Source organism: Lepisosteus platostomus, chromosome 10 (genome assembly GCF_059453375.1).
Source record: "Lepisosteus platostomus isolate fLepPlt1 chromosome 10, fLepPlt1.hap1, whole genome shotgun sequence".
Lineage (NCBI taxonomy): Eukaryota > Metazoa > Chordata > Actinopteri > Semionotiformes > Lepisosteidae > Lepisosteus > Lepisosteus platostomus.
The window spans coordinates 38,680,795-38,707,442 of NC_142620.1; the positions used below are offsets into that span (position 1 = coordinate 38,680,795).

At 34.6% G+C, this 26,648-nt stretch overlaps 1 long non-coding RNA gene across 1 annotated transcript in view; it reads right to left on the bottom strand.

Moving 5' to 3' along the window:
• Positions 1-1,755: 1,755 nt before the first annotated feature.
• LOC148653673 (uncharacterized) overlaps positions 1,756-26,648 on the bottom strand; it is a 39,063-nt gene continuing 14,170 nt past the window's right edge. The window contains exon 2 of the long non-coding RNA XR_015941730.1: positions 1,756-2,521. This is a non-coding gene — a long non-coding RNA (uncharacterized LOC148653673). The remainder of the gene's footprint in view (positions 2,522-26,648) is intronic.

A 26,648-nucleotide genomic window follows, 5' to 3' on the forward strand; every position in this document is an offset into this window, starting at 1 on the left:
CTAGCTCTACATACAACTTTGGAACACCTGGACACTAAGAACTCATGTGAGAATGCTCTTTGTGAACTACATGTCAGCATTCAATTCCATCATACCCAGCCAACTGGTGACAAAGGGTGGGGGACTAGGGTTGTGCAACTCTGTCTGCAACTGGCTGCTGGACTTCATAATCAAGAGACCACAGGTGGTGCGGATAGGTAATAAAACATCAACACCACTCACCCTGAGCACTAGCACCCCACAAGGCTGCTGTCTGAGTCCAACGTAGTACTCCCTTTTCACTCACGACTTCACAGAAAGACACAGCAGCAACTGAATCATTACATTTGCGGATGACACCACTATAATAGGCCTGATCAGTGATGATGACGAGTCCACTTACAGGGATGAAATCGTACCATGCCCCTCGGAACACACCTACACCATCTACCTCATTATAATTTCTTATTTGTTGCACATCTGCAGTCATTGTTTACATGTCTGCATTGTTTACATTCAAACTGTTTACTTGTTTACTTGAACATTGTCTACTGTTTGTTTGTATATAGTCTTCATGCACTGTCTGCACATTTTGTTTTTACACTTTTTTAATAATCGAGAGTCTTTCTGTAAGTAAGAATTCCATTGTAGCAGTACATGTACCGGTTACATTTTGCAATAAAGTTCAAGTTCAAGTTCAGAATGATTCAATTAAATACTGATGATGTTCAGAGAATTCCCAGGCCAATTTACAGTTCATGAGGAATAATGACTTCCTAGAATTAATTATGTTTTAGAATGTTTACTGAGTATTTACAGTATGAATAGTGAGATTTAGCTGATGTCAAACAGCGTAGCCATATCACAAGGAAATTAGAAGTCAGAGTGAGAAGTTAACCAAGAAGAAACTGCAAAGGTGGAGATGGACTGTAAAAGGGATAGATGAGACAAAAAGCAGAAAAAAGGGATTTGCATATATACAGCCTTCCAGAAATGAGGTTGGGAAAGATGATTTAGATGAATAAATGTCTGAATGGTCTGAGACCTGAAGCTCAGTGGGCTGGGATTTTAACAGTGTCTGAGTATTATGAGCAGAAAATGCATTATGAGTCGAGCAGCTACTTTATATGGAGGAGATGGACAACTGAGTTGAGGGTAGGAAGCCGGACCTGATGTAAAGGAGGTGGAATCGGGAGCAGCAGGGACTGAAAGGGAAGAGACCAAGACCAAAGACACCAAAGGTGCTACACTAGGGCTGTGTTGGATGGTGGGGTTAGAGTTTGAAAGATAGAAATTAAATTAGAGAAAGAAGGTCATAGGAAACTTGATGACTGTGACAAAGTTAGGATGCATCGAGACAGAAGCGGCCTCAGGAGCAGGAGGGTCTGAAAGTGTGAAAATCCGGAATGAAGACACCACAGGTGTTTTTCTGGCTATGTTGGATGCCAAGGATAGAGGCAGAAGAGCAGAAGAGGTAGAAATTAAAGTGAGTAACATGGAGGAAGGGGCGTGCTTGGGGTCTTTTGAGGACTGGTCTGCTTGAAAGGGGATTGAGAATAAAAAGCATGAAATTAAGAGACAGCAGGCAAATGAACAGATTCTAAAAACCGTGAGATTCTAAGGAAGAAAAGAGGGTGTTCGCAAAAGAAGGGACACCGACAGAAACAATATAGGATAGAAGACCCAGGATGTGGTTACACAGGCAGCCCAAGGGTCCTTTCAGCAGATGGGAATCAAATGTCTGTTGTGAAACTGCAGCAGAGAAACAGGTAAGAATTTCTTTTTTAACTCTTTTATTAAGTCTTTGTTTTGAGCATGGATCACATGCAGACAAATCACACATGAGACCAAATACAAAAAAGAGCTGTTTCTGTATGATAAATACATAGGATTTGAAAAATAACATCCAGAGTGATTATGATTTATAACAACTAGAATGAAACCTGCTGGATGCCATCATCTTTCCTGAACTTCAGTTAAGAACTTGCATGTGATGATCAATATTATAGAGATATGATTAAATCACACAATTATTTTAAAGCAAATTAAGCCACACAATTAGCTTTAACACCAATGGTTCACTTGCAGTTATAAAATCAACCATAGAAACAAACAAATTCCTAGATGTCAGCTTTAATGAATGTGGCAGGCAGTCAAGTAGGAGTGGAACACACATTCTTCTACCCTGTTGCTTTTATATATCTTGGCCACAATTATTATCATTAATTCAGTCAGTCATCAATGCTGTTGATTGAACATTAGAATAATGATTAGGTTCCAAACAGAAAAAATATATTTTTCTACTGTGGCGTATGATTTGCTTAAGGAGAAAAAAACAAGCATCTCTAACAAACTTTAGTTCCATAACGAAAGAACTCAATAAGACACAGCTTACTTCTATCTGTGAGTATTTTCCCATTATTTGACCTTTGCCCCAATATCCACCACTTTTTGACATGTAATGTTCCAAATCATAGTTGCAAGCAGTAAAAATCCATATGTCAACAGGCAGTTCCAGCTCCTGACAGCTCCACAATGCAAGCTGCAAAAAATAGAATGACAGCTCCACTTCACAGCTGAAAGTAATTGTCATTTCTATGGAGTTTTCAGAGAGAGGAGGACATTTGGACACATAAATATTTATTTTCCATTTATTATGTAACATTTTAATATATTTTCCACATATGGCAGCTTGAGAAATGACAGAGCCAAAAAGTTATTAATCTTTCTAAATATTTTCCAACAACATTTTTTTAGGGTGGTATGTTTGTCACTGCACTGAAATTGATAGTTTCTCCTTTCAATGGAGCCCCCACTTTATTAGTTGAAAAATTAAAGATTAAATACATAGTACAAATAGTTAAATTTTACCAAAACATTTTGCTTTTCCTTTCTTTGAGACCACATAAAATTGCTATGTTAAAATGGATAAAGATAATGGCTGGAATCTGTTATTATGCAGTATAGCATAGAAATGAGAAAATAAGGAACTATGTTAAACTCCTGTGTTTGTTATAAAACTAATTTTACTAGCTGTATTTTGCTACAGGATAAAATTAAGCAGACAGTGGGTACTCAAATAACTACTCACAAAACTTTCTGATTTATTAGTGTAGCATGATAACTTTTAATATTGTGAAAATGTTAAAATATTGCTGTGTTAAAATAGGTAATCAGAATGACTGAATCTGAAATCATGTTGTTTATTATAAGAAATAATATGAATAAGAGAGACTTAATCATGTTAAACCCATGTATTTTTTATAAAACTAATTTTGTCAGCTGTATTTTGCTATAAAACTGAGCGGACAGTGGGTAAACAAATAGTTCATCGATAAAAATATATTCTGATATATTGGTGCAGAATGGTAACTTTTATTTTAAATTTTTTTTTTACCACACATTTAGACAGAATTTTGACCTAAGCAGTCACAAAAAGATCCTCAGAATCAAACAAACATTACTTTTCACTCTCCTGTACAATTTAAAAAACAGAAGGAGAAACGGTGTCAACCCACAAAAGCATGCTTCAGGAATCTTTACACAGGTCAAATGATTTTGGTCTAATTGAAGCCAATTATCTTTCATTTCAATTGGATGAGAAAGGCAAAGGTATTCAACACTAGTGAAACAGAAAATATATAGCTATAACATCACTATTAATCCAAATTTGCTGTTTTCAAAGTGTTTTAGGAAGTGTAGACAAAGACAATATCTTGGTTTTATGCTTCATGATATAAATTGTATCCAGCATTAATACTGGGTTACCTGCTAAAAGCGCAGAGCATAATAATTCCATTTATTGATAGTCTGAGAAAACAGTGCTGTTGTTTTGCAGTATCCTTTCAGCTTTTTATTGGTTACAAATTTATTTACCATCCAAATATAAAACAAATTCAAGTATCGAGGGTTTCTGCCTGCATTAATTGAAGAAGGCATATTTTGTAGATGTAGATGTAGAGTTTGTAGATGTAAAAATTCATTTTTGTTGCATTCTTCTTAAAAGTTCCATTTTGTATTTATCTGTCCCATTAAAATGGGACATTGGAAATAATATTTGCTATAATGTTTACCTGTGGAAGCTGTAATGTAATTTCTAAACATTCATAAATAAAAGAAACACTATTTCTTATGCTGAAAAGTCATCATTTGTGTTAATTATGAGGTGAGAATGAACCTTTATTGTGTTTCCATTTTGAGGTGAAATCCTATTGCAAAAAGAAAGATTAAAAGGTCTTGAAAAAGTAAAACATTAAAACAACCACAAGCATCATGCAAGACTGCAAGACTGCACATGAGCAAGCCTGCAAAAATCTAACCTTAATTTCTTTTCTGTTAGCTAAAACTGGCAGACATTGCGTTGAGCTGGACGCTTCTTTAAAGCCACTTTAAAATCAATCACTTTGCCTTAACATCAAAGAAGCTTGGTTCTGACAAAAAAAATCTATTCACCACAGGCCCCAGTATAAGTTTCTTTAAACTGCAATGAACAAAGTAAAAAATTAAGGGTCCTTACAGGGAAAGCCACTAAATATTTAATTGACCTTCTGCTTGTGAAGGCTGTTCTCGCTACACAGCACGTTTTTGTGACATTACTTGCGCAATTTGTATGCAAGCCACAGCATACAGGCAGTAGCTCTTCTGCTTAGTCAGCTTCTACCAACATGTCACCTGTAATGACATGTCACTATTATCAATGCCGGGTGGGCGGTATGTGCAGAAATGATTTTCATTTCTAGATGTGAAAAAATAAGGAGATTTCAGTCTCAGCCAGGATAATAGAATTTGAATCAATTAAGCTAGGGGAAGACTTTTGTTTTAGGGGGAAGGGGAAAATTATGACAATTCCGAAGCAAGGATCTGAACCTTACTTGTACTGGAAGGCAATGTTTAATTAAAATCTCTCCATGAAATACGAAGTGAAGAAATTAAATGCAGTTAATATATCAATACCAACTTTTCAAGCCCTACTAAAGTTACAGTAAATCTAAAGATAAACACACATGTGAAACTGGGTTTTAAAAATCGATTACTGAAATGAAATGAACCAATGAAGTGCTCAACCTCAAGACTGTGGTTATGCTTGCTGATTTGAGTGCTGTTGTTAAAAGTGCAAAAATCAAAGCTTTTTTAAGAAAATAGAGACTTTGATATTACGTTCTAACTTGTGTTAGAATTTGAAGTGTGTAGTAGACATATTGTAATCTTACTCTATTTCCATCTGCACATTTCTCAATTAAGACCGTTGATGTCTAATGTGTTTCTAAGATATTGATATATGGCTTTATTTAATTAAGACTAGGCTACTGCAACACCTTACTTACTTGGGTATCTTCTGTTGTATTAAATAAGGTTATTATGTCTAGACTAGCTCATGAGCTAGCTAAATGTCTTCTTTATTAGCATGCAAAGTAACTCAACTGCTGGCTTTTTCCAAAACTCCCTTAAGAACATTTTCAATAATGTTCATGATTTATAATTGAGTTTTATTGAAAGTCCTGGTTTCAATATCTCAATCTACTGATTTTTCTCCCATCATTCTTATTACTTCTATTAAAAATTATATCTCTGGTATAGTATAGTGAGTTTTTTTAAATGTGTTCATACAGTAAATTGTTTTATGATTATTACTAAGCTGCCTGGGTAAAATGTTCAAAACACATGCAAGTTTTATTACAGAGAAATACAGTACATTATAAATTCAGATAAAATATATATTAAACATGAAAAGCTTATCAGATTATTCTTGTTTAATAATATTAAAAGCCAATACACTGTAGGTTCTCCATATGTATATTTTTTTACCATGTTTGGAAGATGTACTAGAAGAAGCTTGTTTTCAAGACAGCCACACATTGTGTAAAACTAATGCTGACTCTGTGGGGAAAGGGATTACCAAAATATCCTGTTTAAGTGCACAGTGTAACATTTCTCATCCAAAAAACTTTCAAACTTGCTGGCCTGTGCAAGATTTAAACACACCGCCAACTCTTGACAAAATGTGCTCTAAGAGTCGAATTTCCTTTAAAACAATTTTGATGAGACCATTCAAATTGGAAATGACTTTTTGAAGTAACTGTTGTTTTAATCTTTCCTTCACATGACATTGCTGTGCCTTTCATTGGCAATCATACTGGTTATTAATCACAACAACTACACTAAAGACAATAGTTTCATATTTGTATGAAGTAAAATTGTTTTAAAAATATTAATGAAGTCTTATGAAAATTCATTTATTTTCCTAAATATATTGTTTTCAAATGAAGGATATTTTCATAGCAGGTTTTTACAAGCAGAGGTCATTCAAACTGAGGGTTTCCATAAACACTTAACTGGTTGAAAAAGTGTAGATATGTAAATTTGTCTTTAAAAAGATCTGTAATCATTATACTCTTTAAGTGTTTTGTAGTATAATTATAAAAAACGGTATGTTTATATTTTCTTTAGAATGTCCTTAAGTCTTCCTCTTTTGGCTTAATATCAACATAGACAGCTCATACAGACAGCTGGTTCATTACACACAAAAAACAAAAATGCTTTTGAACTGAATTGAGATTGTTAACCGTTTATCAGTGTAAATCTGAAGTGGAGGACTGTGAGTGTAAAGTTATATTCAGGGTTCTGTAAACATTAACATAGTTTCTTGATACAATGCATTATTGTTTCTTTAAATAGCTACAGTACATGTTCAGGTGCATGTTCGGGTATTTGAAATTCAATTTAACCTTGTCCTCTTTTGAGAGGATGTTTCATCCAGTAACCAGAACAGACATTTCTTCGCAAAGGGTTATCTTTTGCTTCTTTATTTTATTTTTGCTTTGAGAAAACTAACAATGAGATTTTAGAGGGGCAAAAAAGTAAAAGTGCTCAAAAAATGAATTGAAAATTGAATTTTACCACAGAAAATTATCAGAGAAAGATGTATTAATATTTAATAGTTAAAAAGAGGCTGATAAATGCCACTAAAAGGCAAGGCACTCATAATGGAATACAAAACAAATATCAAATAAGAACTATTTATTTTTCTTTTAAATATAATGTTTCAATTTAGAATTCGATTTTTTAAGAACTTTAATTTTACTCTCAGTTGTCAAATTTAATTGTCTCATTAATGTAAGTTCATGCTCCTTAGGTATTCTATCTATCAAATATTTGGGTTTCACCATCTAACTTGTTAATGAAGAGATTTCTCTCAAATTCAGGGTTGAGTTTCCCGAAAGCATCGTAGCGCTAAGAACATCGTAAACTCCCTCTTAAGATCGATCGTTAATTTACGAGCGTTTCCCAAAACCTATCGGAACTAAAGTAGAACATTAAATCCTTCGTAATCTACGTGCTCCCCGACCCACTCATTAATCACTAAGTGCTTCATAAACTGGCTACCTCTTGCGCCAACCTTAGCGACAGAGATCGCCAGACAGAGCACATTCAATTCACGTCATGGGAATTCTCTGGAAATATAGAATACTAAGATTTTATATTAAGGATTTTTATATTTTGTTGTACTATGTAAGAGGAAATTCGAAAAAAGAACATTTATTTATACAGTAATGAATTTCTTAGTCATCTTGGGTAAATTTCATATTCATTCAAGTAAAATTTTTTTAATACTCCCTCTTTTAGTACTTTTGGGGTGGGGTTTCAATTGTATTTAAATTCCATAAAGAACGTGAAACATGTAACATGTATTACAATGTAGCGCCACGCAGGGCGGGCTGAGAACAGCACCTGGGGACTACCGGACTGTACAGTATATAGTGGGACGGAGGCTGAGATACAGTCTCTTCCCTTCGTGTGTGTTAGTGTAGGTGCAGCGCTGTAACCCCTGTCCCTGTGTGTGTACCTTTCCTGATTCGAGTTAATAAATGTGTTGTTCAACCCCATTCCCTGAGTCCCACGCCTGCTCCATTCCGTATTGAAACCCGCGGTCGATACAATATTTAAAGTTCGAATGCCGTTTTATGTTCTGTCGTGATTGTTGACGGTAAAGCTTAGACCTACTTGTTTTTAAATGTCCTGTATTTCTTGAGTGACACATGCCAAGCTTAGTAGTTAATTTTTCCATTGAGTTCCAATACACCCAATATCTATAAATAACAACAGTTTTTTTCTCATGAAATACTGTGATTCTTAACGATGGCAGCACACCAAAAATATTGCTTTAAATCAAAGACGCCATGCAGGATGCATACACTGTCCACACAGTTAAACTTGGTTTTCTTTTACAGCATGTCAGTCATTTATTTTCTTTTCTCTTAGAAACAATAAGGGTCCCATTTTGTACCTGTCTATACACTTTCGCTTAAATGGTTGTTAAATTATGAAGTCATGTTTGCTTCAAATTCCTTTTCACAACTTTATTTCATCCCACTGAAGGACCAAAACCGACACCATATAATGAAAGTATTGTCAATCGATTGTTTTTCAATCTACTTGTGATGCTTTTTGCTAAGCGACTTCAAGGGAGGGGTTAACAAAGTAGTACTTTATACTCGCTCGTTAAATGACTGATTAAGAGGAGTTTTGGGAAATGCACGAAAAAGTAGCTCGTACGTTACGTACGTACATCGTAACGTTGCTCTTTGGTCTCTAAGATTAATCGTTTTCGGGAAACTCACCCCAGATCTAGATTTTAACATTGTAGGATGGATTTTAGACTTTTTGACCAACAGAGACTGAGGTTAATTGAGCGGTGCTGTTCCATCTGGTCACTCGGGGCTGTGTGCTAACCCCCACCCTGTACATTCTTTATACAAACAGCTGTAGAATTTTTTTCATTATGTGATTGGCATTCTCTTCCAAGATGTAGACATTGATCATGATGCTATACTGTGGGTTCTGTATCCATTATACAACACTCTGATGTGGATGAACTAATGGACTTGACTAAAATGTGATAACACTCCCTAAAAGGACTAAATTCCTTAAATATCTAAAAACTCCTTTTAATCTGACAATAAATTAATTTTCTGTCCACATTATCTATCACATTTATGAGGCTTTATTTTAAAGCTCTTAGCTCTGTCGTGATGATTTCACAATTTACACAATTTACAATTTACAATTTACGTAATTGTAAGAATGAACTAACTGTTTACTAATTAACCTACATTTAAATGATCTTATCTCTATTTTTCCTCCCTCAGACTACGGGTTTAATATGCTGGAGAAGAGTGTTTATTAGTTTTGTTTTTACCTGTAGTGACCATAAAAAAAGAGAAGGCAGCAGCTGGAGGATGCTTTAAAAACATTATATGATGTTTTTTAAATATAATAATAATTACTTAAGGCAGTGCACGTAATCTTTTGTAAAGCAACCAACTCCATGCACCAAAGTAATTAGTTTAAAAGAACAAATTGCACAAACAATTAAAACAAAACTAACAAACATAAGATTAAAAAAGCTCAAGGACACACATATAACCATTAACAGGCAGGCAGACAATGCAGGGAAGGAAAATAAGAAGAGCAACTCAGAAGACTACTTCAGACTTAATTAACTCACCAGGGTATCCACAGCATTTCCTTTGCATGGTAAAAATTAAAATCTAAGAGAAACATGACAGCCTTCCAGAGAATTGTGCCTAGTGTGGTCAATTTTATGTGATATACATTACGTTATATATACTAGGGAAAGACATCTTTCAGTGGCAATGTTCATCTATCACTTCAAAGTGCTCACTTCAAGGATTGTTACTTCAAAACCTTCAAAATGTACAAATGTTTGAAGAAAGCCATGTATGTGAAGGTAGTTTAAGGCATGCAGTGAGCTCTGCCTGGTAGAAAAAACTGAGGAACATTATTTACAGGAGTTATGACCAAGTTGATGAACACATGTTGACTCCAAAGTGGGTGAGTATAAATTAGAAAATAACTGATACTACGAGGGCACAAGTCTGTCAGTGGCTGTAAGGTGTTTGATCAATGTCATCCAACTTCAGTTTACTAGAATGCAATCATAGATTGCCTTTTATAGATTACAGGAAGATTACATTAAAGGGTTTCACACCTAAATGTCTCAAACGGCACTAATGATAATAAGACAGATGGTAAAGTCAGGACAACCGGAGCTGTGACAGACTGTGTGTAAGGAATAGAAAATGGTGACAGCTTTGTATAAACATATAATAGGGGGATACATCTTTTGTTTGCAAAACTCTAAACTGAAAGGGCTTTCAATATACTGTGCAATAATACTGCTAATAATTGTATATAGTTATCCAGATTGCCTTCTTAACTAGCCATGTGCTCCGTAAAGGCATTGTCAGTAGTAATAGCTGTGATGGTGGTGTTATCACAATACTAGTTTAACATTTTGATCAAGACAATAAAACAGTTTTAAATAAAATTTATTCCATGTCCCTAACTGTATAATCTTATGAAGTGTACAGTGTGGCTAGCCAAAGACATCTTATTTTTACAGTATATCTTTTGCCATGTCACATTAATACTATGATAGAAATGTCATTCAATCAATAGATTATTCAGCTGTGAAAGGAAAAATTGCTTCTATTTCCTTAGCAAGGTTGATTTGCATTTCCAAGGGAGTGCTTTATCCAGAGTATATAATGTACACTGCAAAGGTCAATTACAGTACCTTACCAAATGTAATTGCATTGTAACACTCTGGGCACATTGCACAGTGACATAATTGATAAGCCAAGTGTTATTCTGCACTGGGCTTTTATTCCTGAAAGTAGGCTTTCCAGACAGTTCCTGCTGCTTCTGCAATATTGATGTGCAGCTGACCATCCACCTAAAGGCTTCGTGTTTGACAAGCCTTAAACCTTTCTTGTCACTGCCAAGTACTATTAGGAATCGGCATGCCTCAAAGTTGCATCACTTCACCCTTCCTATCAATCAAAATGATAAGGTGGCTGGGGTATTCAGTCTCTTTTGTCGGTAATGGCGTTTATTCCTGAAAGATGGAACTTCATCATTAGCTATTCCCTGTAGCAGCTTGTGTACCTTTGTCAAGCTGTCATGAAAAAAAAATGGAACAGTGACCGACACCTTACAGTTGTTAAACAACTGCTGTTGTGGCAGTGGTAATTAGGTAGCAGTGCAGACAAAAGTTGGTTGGTGTAAACCCAACTGAGAAACAAAAGGGCTCATTACTGTGACTTATGAAAGACCTTACAAACCATGTTCTTGTCAAGCTTTGAAATGTGAACTACCAAACCTAACTTAACACATTGAGTTTCTTTGTTTTAGTCACTTTTGTGTTGGTAGATGCAAGAATTGTAACATTATCAGTGTTAAAAGCCACAAATTAAAAAGAACAGCTGCCTTTTTCTATTCTAATTGCTGTGCATACTACTTATTAACTACAATTTTTTCCCTCATTTTTCAATGTAAGCATGAAATATATACTAATGGAAAAAAGAAGCACAACATTTCTGGAATGAAAATACTATAGCTATAACTAATGTACTTTCACAAAAAGTTGTCAATTTGTTTTAAGCTCTCTGACCAGCAATACAGCTTGTGCAGTGAGGCATTGCAACTTGCCAATCACACGAAAGCTCTTTAGGTGCACTTTTACCCAACAAGGTCCAAGTGGAACAATGTCTGATCAGGTCACCTTTAAAAAGGACTTAATTCAAAGCTTAGGTTAATGCAAGAAAAGGCCACACTTAGTTTTCTGTGCATTCCATAATGCCTCGAATGTCACCAGAACCAAGGGAAAGGGCCATTGGCATGCTGCAGGCCCTCATTAGTGGTGTACTTCATATCACTGTTCTTTAATCACCTTTGGCATTACATTAATTGGAACCTTTTGGTTACTCATTCTGTATGTATTCTATATGTAACTTAAATATCGCAATGTTACAATTTATTCTGCACAATATGTCCATATATTGCTTTAAAATAATCAGAAAGATTTTAACAATTTTCTGACCTGTAGAAGGGCAGCTACAGAATAATGTCTATTCAAAGCCTGATTAAGAAAGAAAGCCCTTTAGGCTTATAATTAAAGATTTTATTGGATCAGAATGTTAGGATTGTCTAACATTGCTTTACTGGAAAATTAAATGTCATGAGAAAATCACAATCAACCTTTAATATATTATTATTATTATTATTATTATTATTATTATTATTATTATTATTATTATTATTATTATTATTATTATTATACAGTATATAGCAGTGTGGTATCTAATTTTTCTTTTTTGTTCTGGAACTATAGTAAGTTGTTTGGAAGACTGCTGTTTAGGGATGTCCATTCAGGAAACATTGGATCTGATTTTCCTTCTTAACATGTTGTGGGCAACTTTCCCACCTAATTAGTTTACTATTGAATAGGCAATATGCCCACAGCTAGCCCAAAGGGAAATCAATAATTGTTCAATTTTACCTGCTAAAAAGGCCAAAACTCCATTTAATAAAGTTTAGCTCTTTTGTGGGCCAGGGAATCCATGTAATGGAATATAATTTGAGATAATGATTCAGTAATGGTCTAATAGAAATTGAAATCCTAAATAGTTTTATTAACCAAAACCACATCATTGGGTTAAAACTTACTAATTATTGTTGGTCAATACTGTGGTTCAACAAGAGAACACCACATTTAATTTAATCTCTAATAAAACATGTTCTGGATTATGTTGCAGAAATAAACCCAAGCATAGTCACTGTTAATGACTCCTTAGAACAATTTCTGACTTGGTACAGACATTTCTGACTTCATATCTAAAAGCAAATAGCTACCAGATATGAAGTCACAAGATCCACTTAGTCCTTGACCGAAATAAATAAGATGAAGTATATATGTTTTTTTTTATTCTGCAATGCCAAAGTCAAAATATGGATAGCAATGATATTTAAATGGCATAAACAGAACTGAGGTATTTAAGTGAATCTTGTCTCCCCGAAGAGAAAGCAATAAATAAAGTATATTAGATATCATCAGAATGCAGGTTTACTCCCTATCAGTGAGACCAGGCATTTCTGACAGAAAATTTGACTATTAAGCACTGAGCTGAGCCCACACATACTGTATATCTTCTTAGCCTCAAAATGACAACAGCATAGGATGGACAGAGTTATGCAAAAGTTTGTCAGGAACTTCATTTCTTTCAGATAAGAGAGCTCCATGAAGTATAGAAAGTCTGAATAAATATACTTAGTCAGTCAACTGCATAAATACATTTTTGGATTAATCTATCACCTAAGACAGTTCTACACTGCAGAAGCATTTATTTAAGAAAAAGATGCACTAAGTTGCATGAGTATTACATCAGTGGAACACACTGAGAAGTAACTGTGCTACAATTTGCATAATTTGCAGCACTGTTTACTTTATAATCGTAATTTGTTATTTAGTCATATTCAGGTCAGGTTGTTGTTTTGTAACATCACCTGAAAGTCTACATGTCACTAAAAGAATAATTAATATTTTAGTGTAAGAGATCTATTACAGTCTCCTTTGAGCTTTGAGACAAGAATTTTACAGTTCAAGTGTTTTCTAATATCTTTTGTTGCATTCTGATTTGACAACTGCTCTTAGGATTAATCCTGAAATGTATTCATTTTTCAGTGGTAAAAAATGAATAAAAAGAATGTTTTTTTAATGATGAAAAGGGAAATTAAGGGTGAATTCAGGACATTGAGTAACAGCTTTATTCACTAATAATCTCATTTAAGACTAACTTCACCAAGTAGCATTAACTATTTGTTCAGTTCTATAGCCTGAAATATTTAGCATATGAAATTTCAAATGGATCTCATAACCATGATACACAGGCTACACCTTTGATGGAATATTTCCAACAAACTTGTCTCCTGCAGCAAATGTTAATGTTTAAACATCACACCGGACACTAATAATGAATGCTGCCATTCCAGCAAAATTCTCATTTGATTCAGAACAGAGACTATACACACCGAAGTACTAAAAGCATACCTTTTTTAGTTAAATGGCTTCACGATTAGTCTTATAATCATGAGCAAAAAATCATTTGATAATTGAATGATTCTAATGTTGCAATGGACTGGCATCCCATCCATGGCGTGTCCTTGCAACTGTTGCTTTCCATGATCGGCTTTGGCTTCCCTGCAACTTCGAATTGGATAAAGCAGTTAGAAAATCGATGGATGGATTATTCTAATGCATTATTATTCACCACAAAATACCTTCTTTAGAGGTATCTCTTTGATACAAATGCACTAATTTACATGAATTGCATTACTGTCTGCAAAGGATAGGTGCCCCATTCATGGTGGGAGTCATGGGCTTTCTAGTCCACTTAAAGCTACAGGAACCAGCAGGGGCTCTGACCTGAATAGCCACTGTGGCTCTGGTATGGACTTAGGTGTCCATAGACATAGGAGACATGGAGCTTAGTGTGACTGCCTCATAGTTAAATTAACTACTGTATGTCATTCGAGACTTGTTTGCCCTTCATGGTGAAATGTTCTCCCAGTGTTTGCATGAGTTTTGCTTGGGTACTCCTGTGTTCTGCTTAAGAAATCCAGAGTAGTTTTCATTGGCTACACTTCATCAGAAAGAGAAAGGGAGCAATCAATATACCCAGAATCATGCAAGGATTTTATCACCAGCAGCCAGTTTTGAGGAATGGATCTGAGAGCTAGAGTACAGAACAATGGTAGGAATTAATAATTCCATTTGCAAAAATAAATTATCATATTAACTTGATGTATGACATATAGGATGAATGTTCAGAGGCTGAATCCTATCTCTTTCTAGATATGTTTACATTATCTATTTCTAAACACCTAGACAAGTCACTAGAAAATAAATTAATTTCAGATCTTCTATCGAGCAGGCTAACAGAAGGGTCTATAATAATAAACTAATAATAAAAACTTTATTTTTATATAGCACCTTAAGAAATGGCCTCTCAAAGTGCTCTACAGAACATCAACAACATGAAGAAAGAAAAAAACACCCGATGCTTTTCAAGAACAACAATGCAACACTTCTTAAGACATGTAGTTTCTTGTTTTGTTTTAGGAGCAAAAATAGAACCTTGTTTAAATAAATGCTCAATGGAAAGTTCACGTACTGTCCTTGAAAAACTAACTTTTACAAGACTTCTATTCATAAATTGAGTATGTTCTATCTAAGTCACACAGGAGTTTTGAGTTTAAACCCCTCCCCTGAGGAGGGAGAACAATTGAGCAATAGGTACCTACATTGTAAACAAATGTTACAAAATACAGAGTATTTTTCTTTACTGGTGTTTATATTGAGAAAGTAAACTACAGCATCTATACACACAGTACGTTGGTCTATAATACACAAAATTGCAAGACCACTTCAAAGTACATAGAGTATATGGGCTTCAATATAATTAACTCTTGTGCATATTTTTGTCATTATAACTCACACAAATGTCATTAATTACATAAGCAACATACACCATATGCATTTCGTTTCTTTATGCAGGATATATTTGTGGAATGTTAATCAACTGTTAAGTAAACAATACTTCTGTAGACGTTCAAGGGCATTCAAATGGACAATTCCAAATGGATGGTATTGTCAACATTTAACCTCAATGTTTGATGACTTGGAATACATGTGCCAGTCCTCCAGGCCCAGGATTGCCAACCCTTGAACTGAAGTTGACAGTGTGTGAAGCAATATTTTTTTTAATCAAATATTGCTAACAGAGTAGAATTAAAAAAACAAACAAACATAGTGAGGTGAAAATTGCTCAATGCATTTGCATCACTTGGAATATTGTATTCAGTGTTGGTCTCTAAGCCACAAGATATTGTTGCTTTAGAACAGCTACCAATGAGAAAAATCAAATTAATTACCAATCTGGAATAAGAGAATATCATGCTCAGTCAGACTAAGGGAACTTAATCCAGACACTCAAAATCCTAAACCTAAAAGTCATTGACCAAGTCAACTCAGCAACTTTCTGTCAAATCAGCAGCAATACAAGCACCTGGGAATTTAATGTAGGATCATTATGAAAGACAAAGGAGAACCATATCCCCAGTAATGTCATTGACTCTGGTCCATTACATCAAAAGAGAAAGAAAGAACTCTTAGATCATTAAATGTTTTGTAAATTAAGATATCCTATGGGCTGAATGGGCTGCTCTCATTTGTAACTTTATTCATGGTCTCTTGAAAATGTTACAATGTCACTCACAAAAATTCAAATTCTCATATCCACAGCAAGACACTGATGCAACATAGCAAATGTTTTCAGATGCCAGATCGGAACTGCTCTTTCACAGACAACTTATAGCACCCAATCTGCTTATTCTATATTGATCCAGTCCTTTACCAAGAGAGTTTGAAAGCTCTAGAGAGTCTCCATCATTATTTACTGTGGAACTATACACTATGGATAATAAGCCTGGATTTGAAAACATGTTTAGACCTTTTGACCCAGTATAGAGTATCTCCCTCTGACTGCCAGCATGAAGTCTTAAAATAATACCTTAATTCAGTGTCCTCTTTTCTGGACAAAATGCTTCAATGAACTATCATTACCTCTGCTATTACAGTTTATCTAACATATGAAACGTTTTCTCAGCTGTCACAGTCACTTAATGAAGTCTGACACCTTTTGACATTAAATACTTTGATTCCAGCATCTTATTGGAAATCACAAATACCCTTGAAGCATACAATTCTTGGATTTTTAAACTGTGACTTTAAATTTCATCCCCATGTTCAGTAAAGTTAATCTCTTTATCATATTTTTAAATAATAATGCTCACAGATAAAGCATCACCTGTAGATATTACAAGATATTAAGATCATTTCAAAGGGTCTTACTACGTAATGTTTTGTTTCTCATGTTTAAATGACTTTTTGTTGTTTTTAAAAAAAAACATTATTTGACACAAAACATAGTACTCCAAAAAGATCACCCTAATGCCAATTTTATTACTTGTTATTGGTATTTTTCGGAATCATTTTAACCTCTCTGGTACTTAGATACATTTTGTTCTTCCAGTTGTAATGAAATGTAAAGATCAAATATTCAGCTATTATTTCCAACTGAAACTTTACAATTTATCACATCACCATGAGATACTGAGAGTGCAACCTATACTCTCCTGGGGTTTAGATTTTTAAATTCTAAGAAATTGTTCCCTAAATTTACAGACACTGTATTAAAAATGTACATATTGAAGAAACTACAGACTGCACACCACTAATACCTGCTTTCACGAGGAATGACTGCAAACGAAAGCTTGGGAGAAATTGGGATCGTTTATTGAGATGTGAAGATTTGGCGTAACCTGCATGGCTGAGGGCCAACCTCCCGGCCGTTGGACGGGGAGGATAGGACCCCCATGCAACCAATTGGTTAGCTGCAAAGATGGAGAGGGGGTGGAGGAGGGATGCAGAAAACGAACGAGGAAGAGGAGAGGGTGACGTTTGATATATATGGTTGCTTACGTCAGGATTAGTGAGAATTGCAGCAGCTGTGTTGAATGTGCTCGGCTGCTTTCATTCCTCCCGAACTTTCATCAAAAACTCAATTTATATACATGCACATTACAATCTACAAAATGTGTATATTTATGTACGTATAGAATGTTTTTTCCTAGGCCAGTCCCCATTTGACTTTTATTAGGCAAGATACAGTACATCTTTAGCAAAACAATTATGAATTGAATTTTAATAATGAAAATGAACATGACACAGCTCTTATCTTTGCTATTATTCTAAAGAAATTAAACTTAGTAATGACGCACTTCATTGAGTGTCTGGAAGACAGATCAATGTTCAATATAAACAAAAAGTCAATACGTGTAATTTTCTGCAAGACACAAAATGTAAAAAAAATTAAACAGAAGCAAAATAAATTCAAGTTCAATAATTATATTAGGATCTTTGCTCTATATTAGTGTTCAGGGAAAATGTGAGTTGTTTTCACACGTACAGTAATTTTTACTTGATATGCAGTCATGTAGTAGTATTAATGTCATGGTATTTTCAGAAAAATTCTCCAACTGGTAAACCAAATATTTTTCATTTTGTTCTCTTTGACATATCACATACTCATGGTACATTACATACATTAGAATTACAAAAGATTTAAGCTTTACATAAAATCATAAATGTTTTAAAAAACTGCAAAATAATTCAATTTTAGTATTTAACTCTGTAACATACTTTTCAACAACTGAATTTTAATTATTTCTTTCATACTGTCACATATAGTTTGGAGACTTAGCATTCTCAATTAGCATCAGATGACTTTAGATGAAAATGCTTTTATAACAGAGTGATGTATCACATTTGTCAAGAGTCTACTTTTCCTTTTGTTCACAATATTGTAGATTGACGATAGATTGGCTAAATGAATAGTATCACAATTGTATGAAGGTGGATCACAGTGCCAAATCTGGATATCTAGCACTGGGGGTATTTAGCTCTAATCTGAAACAAGGAAATAATGAGAAAAACAATAATTGTCAGCCTCCAAGCAATTTATGACTCAATATATTCAAAGTGGAAATATTGTGATAATTAGAATTGTGCTGGAAAAACTACTACACTGACACCTGGATTGAATAAGACAGCTGCAATTAGGGCTCAATTAAGCTGTGATGCTGTAACAGGCAAAGTTGCCAAAAGCACACAGAAAGTGGAGAGTGGGAAAATGTAGGAAAACATAGAACAGCACTGAAAGAAATGCGTGCTGTACAAAGTTGTAAGAGATTAAAGTACTTCACAAGGACAGCAGCAGTTCCATACAAGTAACGCCTTTGCAATACAAACACTCTACATGTGAGGGAAGTGAATTCAGTGTTAAAACTGCAGAGTGGGGAAACAAGAGATTGGAGTTTGGATTAAATCAAGATTTTCACTGTGAACAGAAATTCAAACCTCTCACTTGATTGTGGTGTTTTTGCTTACTGCACATTTCCTTACAAAATCATATCTTTTAAAATGTTCTTTCATTTAAAGCGCTTTACAAGGAGTAGTAAGATTAACAGATATAAAAAATATTATATCAAGCTAATAATTCTTAAAGGCTCAGAAATAAAAAAAACATGCATATCGTCAAAACATTAAACATTTCTGAGCAATATTAAAATTCTAAACCATGGGGAAAAATAGTTTAACATTGGAGAGATTGCACCAGATTTTTCAAAAGAGTTTGCAAAACAGCAGTCCTTAAAATAGTGCAGTACATTAGACAATTCTCTTTTGATGGAAAACATTCCTTGTTACAGTTCCCCAAAGGAAAAAGAATGTCTATCAACATGCTTATGTCTATCTACCCTGACAAATTAGATCAATAACCATGTTAAATATGGTTTTCAGCTGTGAAGCATCCGAAGGGAGTCTGTTTTTAATCTTGATTGACACCAGTATAACATTAAAAACTGAAAGGACAATGGAGTATATTAGGTATTAGGGTGACATAAACAAACTAACAGCAAAATATTTTTTTACTGCAGCAGGAGCATTCATGTCAAAAAGAATGAAGGACAAGAATTGCTAATGCTGTGCTCAGTAAACTAATCCTGTCAGCTGATACATTTTCAAGAGAGAATGATAAAATGTGTTTACTTAGTTCCATGCATTTCTAGAGATATATGCATGAGCTATGACTGCGGGAGTTAAAATAGAACTCCAAGCACAGGATGACATCTTGTCAGCTAAGTATGAATGGAAAATTGCGTGACACTGAAGAACTCCCACAATTTTCATGCACAGTGTTAGCAATCATTTTCTAAAGAATTCAGTTGGATGCTAGCACCTAAAATAACATTTTAAAAGTTTAACACAGATTTAAACATCAGATGAAGACAAACTTTGGTTTACTTTTTTTTACAATTTCATGATTAATTACATGGATGTATTTAATTTCATGATTTTCTGGTAAAAACATCACTGCCTATTTGTGACCTGCCAGTTTTGCCTGCTTAATTGTTTGGTCAACCTTTTCCACTGCCTCCAATTGCATCTTGCTCCAGTTACGGACAAAGGGCAGACAGGACAATTAAGGTTTGTGATCCACAGCTGTCCTTTATGATGGGAAGCACAATGAATTTTAATGGGTTAAATGGCATTCATATCACTACCCTTTAAATTGTAAAGTTCCTTTACAAACAGTCTACTTAACATCTACAAAGGTTAACTGTACTTAGGCAATACTATCATCAAACCTATATATGTTCATGGTTTGCTCTGGGTATATGGGTGTAGACTTCACTTATTAACTTTAACCAGCTTATACTGCTATAGAACAAACAAATTGATTCTCTAGCCTTTTTGTATAAATGTGTGTGAAGGAAGGGCAGCAAAGTGGTGCAGCAGTTATCATTGCTCCCTTGCAGCGCTGGGACCCTGGATTTAATTCCAGACCTGGGGTGCTAGCAGCATGGAATTTGTATTTTCTCACCTTGTTCATGTGGGTTTCCTCCAGGTGCTCTGGTTTCCTCCCAAAGACCAAAACATACTGGTAGATGAATTGGCTTCTGGGAGTGAGTGTGTGCATGTTTGTGCTTATGTCTGTCAGCCATGCAATGGACTGGTGTTTCACCCAGGGTGGACCTTCATTGCACCCATTGCTTGCTGATTTGGAAGAAGTGATTAGAAAATGGATGGATGCATGTTGGAAGGATCAGCACTAATTTACATGGAATCCTTGTCTGTAATCCGGAATAACACCAGAAACATTCAAATAGAAAGTTTTTTCTTTTGGCAAGCCTGTCACACATTTTGTATTTTCATTTATTCACCCATAGAATTTGTCAGCCTGTTCTCAGATCATATACGGTACTGATCATATCAAGGGAAACAAATGAGACGCTAAACAATGGTTCTGACTGTTTGGAAGATTGTCTGGACTTGTACTAACTGAACCACCTTTAGTTACACCTTAATTCAATTTGATAAGAAACTTCTCTCTCTTTTCTACCTGACCAGATATGTGGTGCATAATGGCTGTCGCATCACCTAAGTGAAGGGTGCACTTCAGTGGTGCATGAAGTTTGTCCATTTCTATATGGAAAGCTCTCTGGGAGTCTTTGTGATAAAAAGCACAATATAAATGTGAGGAACTGTTATTCCTTAAATAATGCTCTGTTGATACATTATATTACATAAATTACATATTAAGGCTGTAAATCTGGTTGATTTGCACTCAATTTTTTTTATTACAAGTAAAGCAATCCTATTCAAGCTATTTATGAAATGCAGGTGAAACATGACTATGCAGGCAACATACAATCACACATTGTTTCAAAAGTGTTTCGCACCCAAGATTTTTATTTTCATTTTCCATCTGTTCTCTTTACATTTCATGTGTTAATCCTAATTACTAATCAGTCGAATGAGTGCCCCTTTTACTAAAACATTTATTATTCATAATAAGTAAAAATTGTATTCTGCTTTTCAATTCACAAATCGACAAAATGGTTCTTGAAGGATGCTGTTTACTATCACAGGTGTAAAACATGAGTTAATGTTCTGTTTTTTTAAGATATTTAGTGATTCTATTTTTTATTGATGCTTAAATAACCTGCAGTTCTGATAATGGAATATAATTGAAGTTATATATTAAAGCAGTTTAATATATAAGTACCTCTTCCCTTCATCTACCAATGTCAAAAATGTCAAGACTTTGAATAAAAGCCAATAATCCAGTTCCAGCTGAAAAAGATTCTTAACAAGAGCATGTGCACAATAACAAAGAACCACTTTTGAACAGATTATCTTTTTTAATGTCACCAATCTGCAAAATTACAGTAATATAGCACTATATAGGGAAAAATTGAGTAGACAGAATAATCAATTAAATGAATGAACATCAGTCAAATATGACTGAGTAAATTATTTTACATGGCACAGTGTAGTAAATATCGCTGAAGGCTTAATAAGATTAAATTAACTTTACAACTGTCACAGAATTTTATAAATGTGAATCAATAAATAGTTTTTAAATGTCTTTTACAGTTAACATTTGAATATAATCTTAATTTTAAAGTTAGAATTCCAATCTTGATAATGAGAAACACTGTACCCTTTTTACATAAATACCCATGACGTTATCAAGTCCATTACCATAATTACTAAGCTATGATAGTTAACTGAGAAGATGAAGAACAACTAACATCTAGGGAAGATATGAAGTGTAGGAAAAGAGGCCAAGCATTAAAGTGCCCTCAGCACCCTGGGATTCTAAGTTGTCTAGATTGCTGTTCATGCAAGAAACATAATCAATTATGGCATGGGAAGAGCTAAAGTTTATCTAGTTATATGTTGACAAGAGTCAAATAAAACGCATCCAACAACTGGGGCGTAAAATTGCTACTGGTTCCATAATCGAAAACTACTTGAGGCAAAGTCTGTCAAAGATTTACTGCTTCCTCTGGCATCCAAAAGAGTTTGCTAAATTTCATCTTCCTTCAAGATCAGTCTTTTTTTACATTTACTGAGTCTGTCATGCTTACATTTGTCTTCCTGAGACATTGCTTAAAGAATGAGAAAATTCTTGGTCTCAGCCCATTTCTCAATTTTTGATTTTCGATAGGAATTTAATTAGAAATACATATTGCACCCCTACATTCTAACACTGCATGCAAAGCATACAGTATTAGATTCATAGTAAGCACATCATCATACAAAAACAGACATAATAATATCCCGAAGCTTGCCTAGTAATATCACAACACATGCTTTGACCAAAAATAACACAAATTTCTCTATTGGTATTTAGGTGTACATGCATTGACCCTTTCAATTAACCTAATAGACAGTGTTAATGTAGGTTTTCTAACCACAGTATTAGATCCAGGAATATACAGTATGTGAATTTCTAACAATTTTAACATTGTACAATTTCTGCCATTTTGCATTATATCTAATCTCATCCATCCACCCATTCTCTGACCACTTCTTCGAATTCAGGGTCTAAAGGAAGCCGGAGCCTATCCTGGCACGCAAGATGTGCACGGCAGGATACACCCTGGATAGAATGCCAGTCCATTACAAGGCACACACAGACACGCACACAAACACACACATACTTACAGCAGGACCAGTTTTTCCAGAAGTCCGTTAACCTACTGTACCTGTATGTCTGGATTGTGGAAGGAAACTGAAGAACCTGGAGGAAACCCATGCAAACATAGGATGAACATATAAACTCCACACAGATAATACCCCAGGTTCATTAGGGCCCCGGCACCCTCCACCTACCCCAAACTAATCCTATATACTATATAGTAAATGTATCTACACTACTGAGCAAAAGCCATAGACATCTTAGACACAATCAGAAGATGCAATGTACATACAGCATGTTATGAGCCTCAACAAACTCCAAAGCTACCCTAGTGTTTTTTACTGTTATAACAACATTGACAGTTATTAATACAGTTTATTCATTACAGTTTACAATTAACCCAGTAATGATCACTGACACTGTGCTCTACTTCATGTATACAAAAGACAGTACACGTGGTACATGAGTTTTAGCCTACTCTTTAAACATTGAATGGAACACATGATGACTTGACTGTATATATACAGTATAATATAATAGCCAAGATTGTTCACAAATTAAGTATTGTGTTTAAACGCAATAATTTCCTCTTATAAACGAGATACCTTTCTCATATAAAAGGAATCATTTTCTTGTATAAACGAGATACTATCTCGTATAAACGAGTTAATTTTTTTCCCTGTGGTGCTAATAAGCTTCAGTACTGCACAGTCAAAAACTTTGATAAAAAAAATTCTTGTTAACGCTAAAAAAATGAGACAATTTCAAAGCATTTGCAGAAACCTTTCCTTGTTTCACTTTAGCAAGAGGTCAGCCTTGATGCAAACTGTAAACTGATGCTTTCTATGACACCTCATTAAACAGTTTTTCAATTGACCTAGCAGTAGCTTGCTACTGACCTGCTTCAGTCACAACGTGCTAAAAATCCAAAGGATGTTAATGCCACAACACACACTGTGACAAAATTCTTTCTGATCCATTAAATTGTGTTGATGCAAAAAAAGAACACACTGTATGCAGCAGATTTTATGAGTAATGCAAGATGATTATGTAGATCATTAAGGTTTAGGTGAAGATAAATGTCAGGTATTTTGAACAAAGCTACCCCAGGTCATTATTTCTACTTTGTCATCTGCAACCTGAAAAGCATTAATACATTCAATGGCTAGACTAAGGTTTTTATATATTCTGTGTCAGAAGTGTATTTATGTTTTACAGCACAGCCAGCAGGTATATACTGACAAGATTAAATAATGTTTATCAAGATTAAAGATGATAATATGTAACCTTGTACTGTTAATCTATTAATTTGATATCATTTGGTGACTTAAAACAAAACCCATAGCGCTTCTGTTCAATGTGCAGACCCAAATCTAAACCAAGCAACCTATGTTCATTGTTATGTTACTCTATATTTACATTCTACATTCCATTTCATATATTCCAGTTCCACACAGAAAAGAAAGTCTGAACATACCATGTCATTCATAGAGTGAAAACGATTTTGTATGTTGGTTGCTTTCTAGGCTAGTCTAGGCTGTCAGTACAACTATTGTTTGACAGTGTTATTATAATGAAAACAATAAAGTGTCAGAGGGAGCACTCGCATATGAGCCACTCATATGATGATAAATAAGGCGGGGAGGGTGTATAGTTAGGCTGGCTTCTGCAGGGAAGAAGCAGGTGGTGAAATAGGAAAAAACATGAAATATCATCATGCAGAAATATCTCTCTTCATAAGGGGCATCTTGCAGCCCTGGAGAACAAAGTTCAGACTTGACTGCCGGTACCTCCTTGTGCTATAGGAAGCTCATAGGAGAAAACAATAAACCTTAAACACTGCCTCTGATTAAATGTATTGCAACCCTAAAAAGCTAAAGTAAAAACTATTTTGTTTAGATCTTGGATAAGTAGGTTGTTTCTTCATTATAATAAAGAAATAATGATTTAGAAGATGCATTTTTCCAAATACTATTAGGAATGTTAGAGCATACATTTTATGTCATGAACTGCTTCCAAAGCGACCACTCTATCATGACTTCAGAAAGGCTGAATACAAAATAATGAGAAAGAAAATAAATAATTCTTAATTTAATTATTTCTTAGTCACATGAACATTTAATTTATGTAACAACATATGTAACACTTTATGATGCTTTAAAAAATCAAATCCAATATTTAATATTTGTCATATTATTTAATAACAAATTTGATTTTTCATTAAACATAACATTCTTATGTTAAACAGTTTTTGTGTTTTAGAAATTCGTTACATGGTTAAATTCAGTATAAAATGTACAGTAGCTAGAGAGCTACAATGTTCCAGGAGATACATTTTGAAAAGTGGAAGTCTGAACTACAAATACAGCTCTATAAATGACAAGGATAAAAATAAATTCCCAAATTCTCAATACATGTCTGAAGAAAAGGAAAGCAAAATTATATAGCTGCTCTCACAGAAGGTCAGTAGTCGAAGATGAGAAAGGTTCAGAGATTCAACATTTCAGTAGTTTCATTTTGAGTATTTATTTTATAATCCCTCCTCTGTAGCTGCCAACACTGACATTTACCATAGCCTCTTGTCACCTCTACAGATGGTGAATTCAATAAACAAAATTAGTCAGCTGTGTGCACTATAGTGTGTCCTTGCTCTTGCTCTTAGTGATATTCTTTCTTTTTTCTGTTATTGTGTTTCATCAAGATTCTGCACAACTTTTATAATCAAATACTGCATTACAAATGGAGCTAAATCATGATATTTAAAAAAATATTTATTACCTATAAGAAGTAAATACTCAGTTCACTACAATATTCTTCCATTGTCGTGGAAACTTTGAGAGAACAGTGTTGTACATAACGCATATTTAGATCACAAAATTGTAGATATCTGTAAAGCTGTGAAAGAATTATATAATGCTAGATATTTAATTTAACTCACTATGAACGTACTTTTGTAAGATATCTTCAAATGATATCTAAATTGTCCCATTCTACTTCTCTTAAAGTCTGTCTCATTCTTTCAAAGGCTGATTTCTGGAAATTGTAAACTTTTGTTTTAGACTCAGTTTCAAAATATACAGTACTTCAATGCATAGCTTACTATAATCACAGGTCCTTAGTAGTTCTCTCGCTGCAATATGTCTTCTTTGTTTGAAAAGACAAGATCTCTGCTAACATTTCCTTTTTTAGATATTCTAACAAACAGGATAACTAATCATTTACCACGTCTATCATTTCATTGTCTGCTGCTGACATAGCTATTGGTTTTTCACACTCTATGAAGGAAAAGTTGAAGTCTCCCATAAAAACTTCTTCTTTCAGCACATAAAATCTTAACTTCATTATGCAGTGTTGAATTATAATAAACATCTGCAACTGGAGATCTATAACATACTCCTAACACTGTAAAATTTGATTTTTTATAACTCTTATTATATAGTTATATATTGTAACGCAACGGGGGCTCAGGCGGGCGCCCTTGCCGCATCTGGTCGGCCCCTGCACCCTCGGGGGCTCGAACCCGGGACTTCCGCGTCTCTCTGCAGCGACCTAGCCCCGTGAGCCAAAGAGAGATCTCTCCACAGCCCAGTAGCTGTGGTCCTGCTATCACAGGGAAGGGCGGTGACGTCACCCGCTCTGGTACGCCGGCTCTTACACAGCGCCTGTCGGCCGTAAGCGTTACAATATTCTGTGAGACTT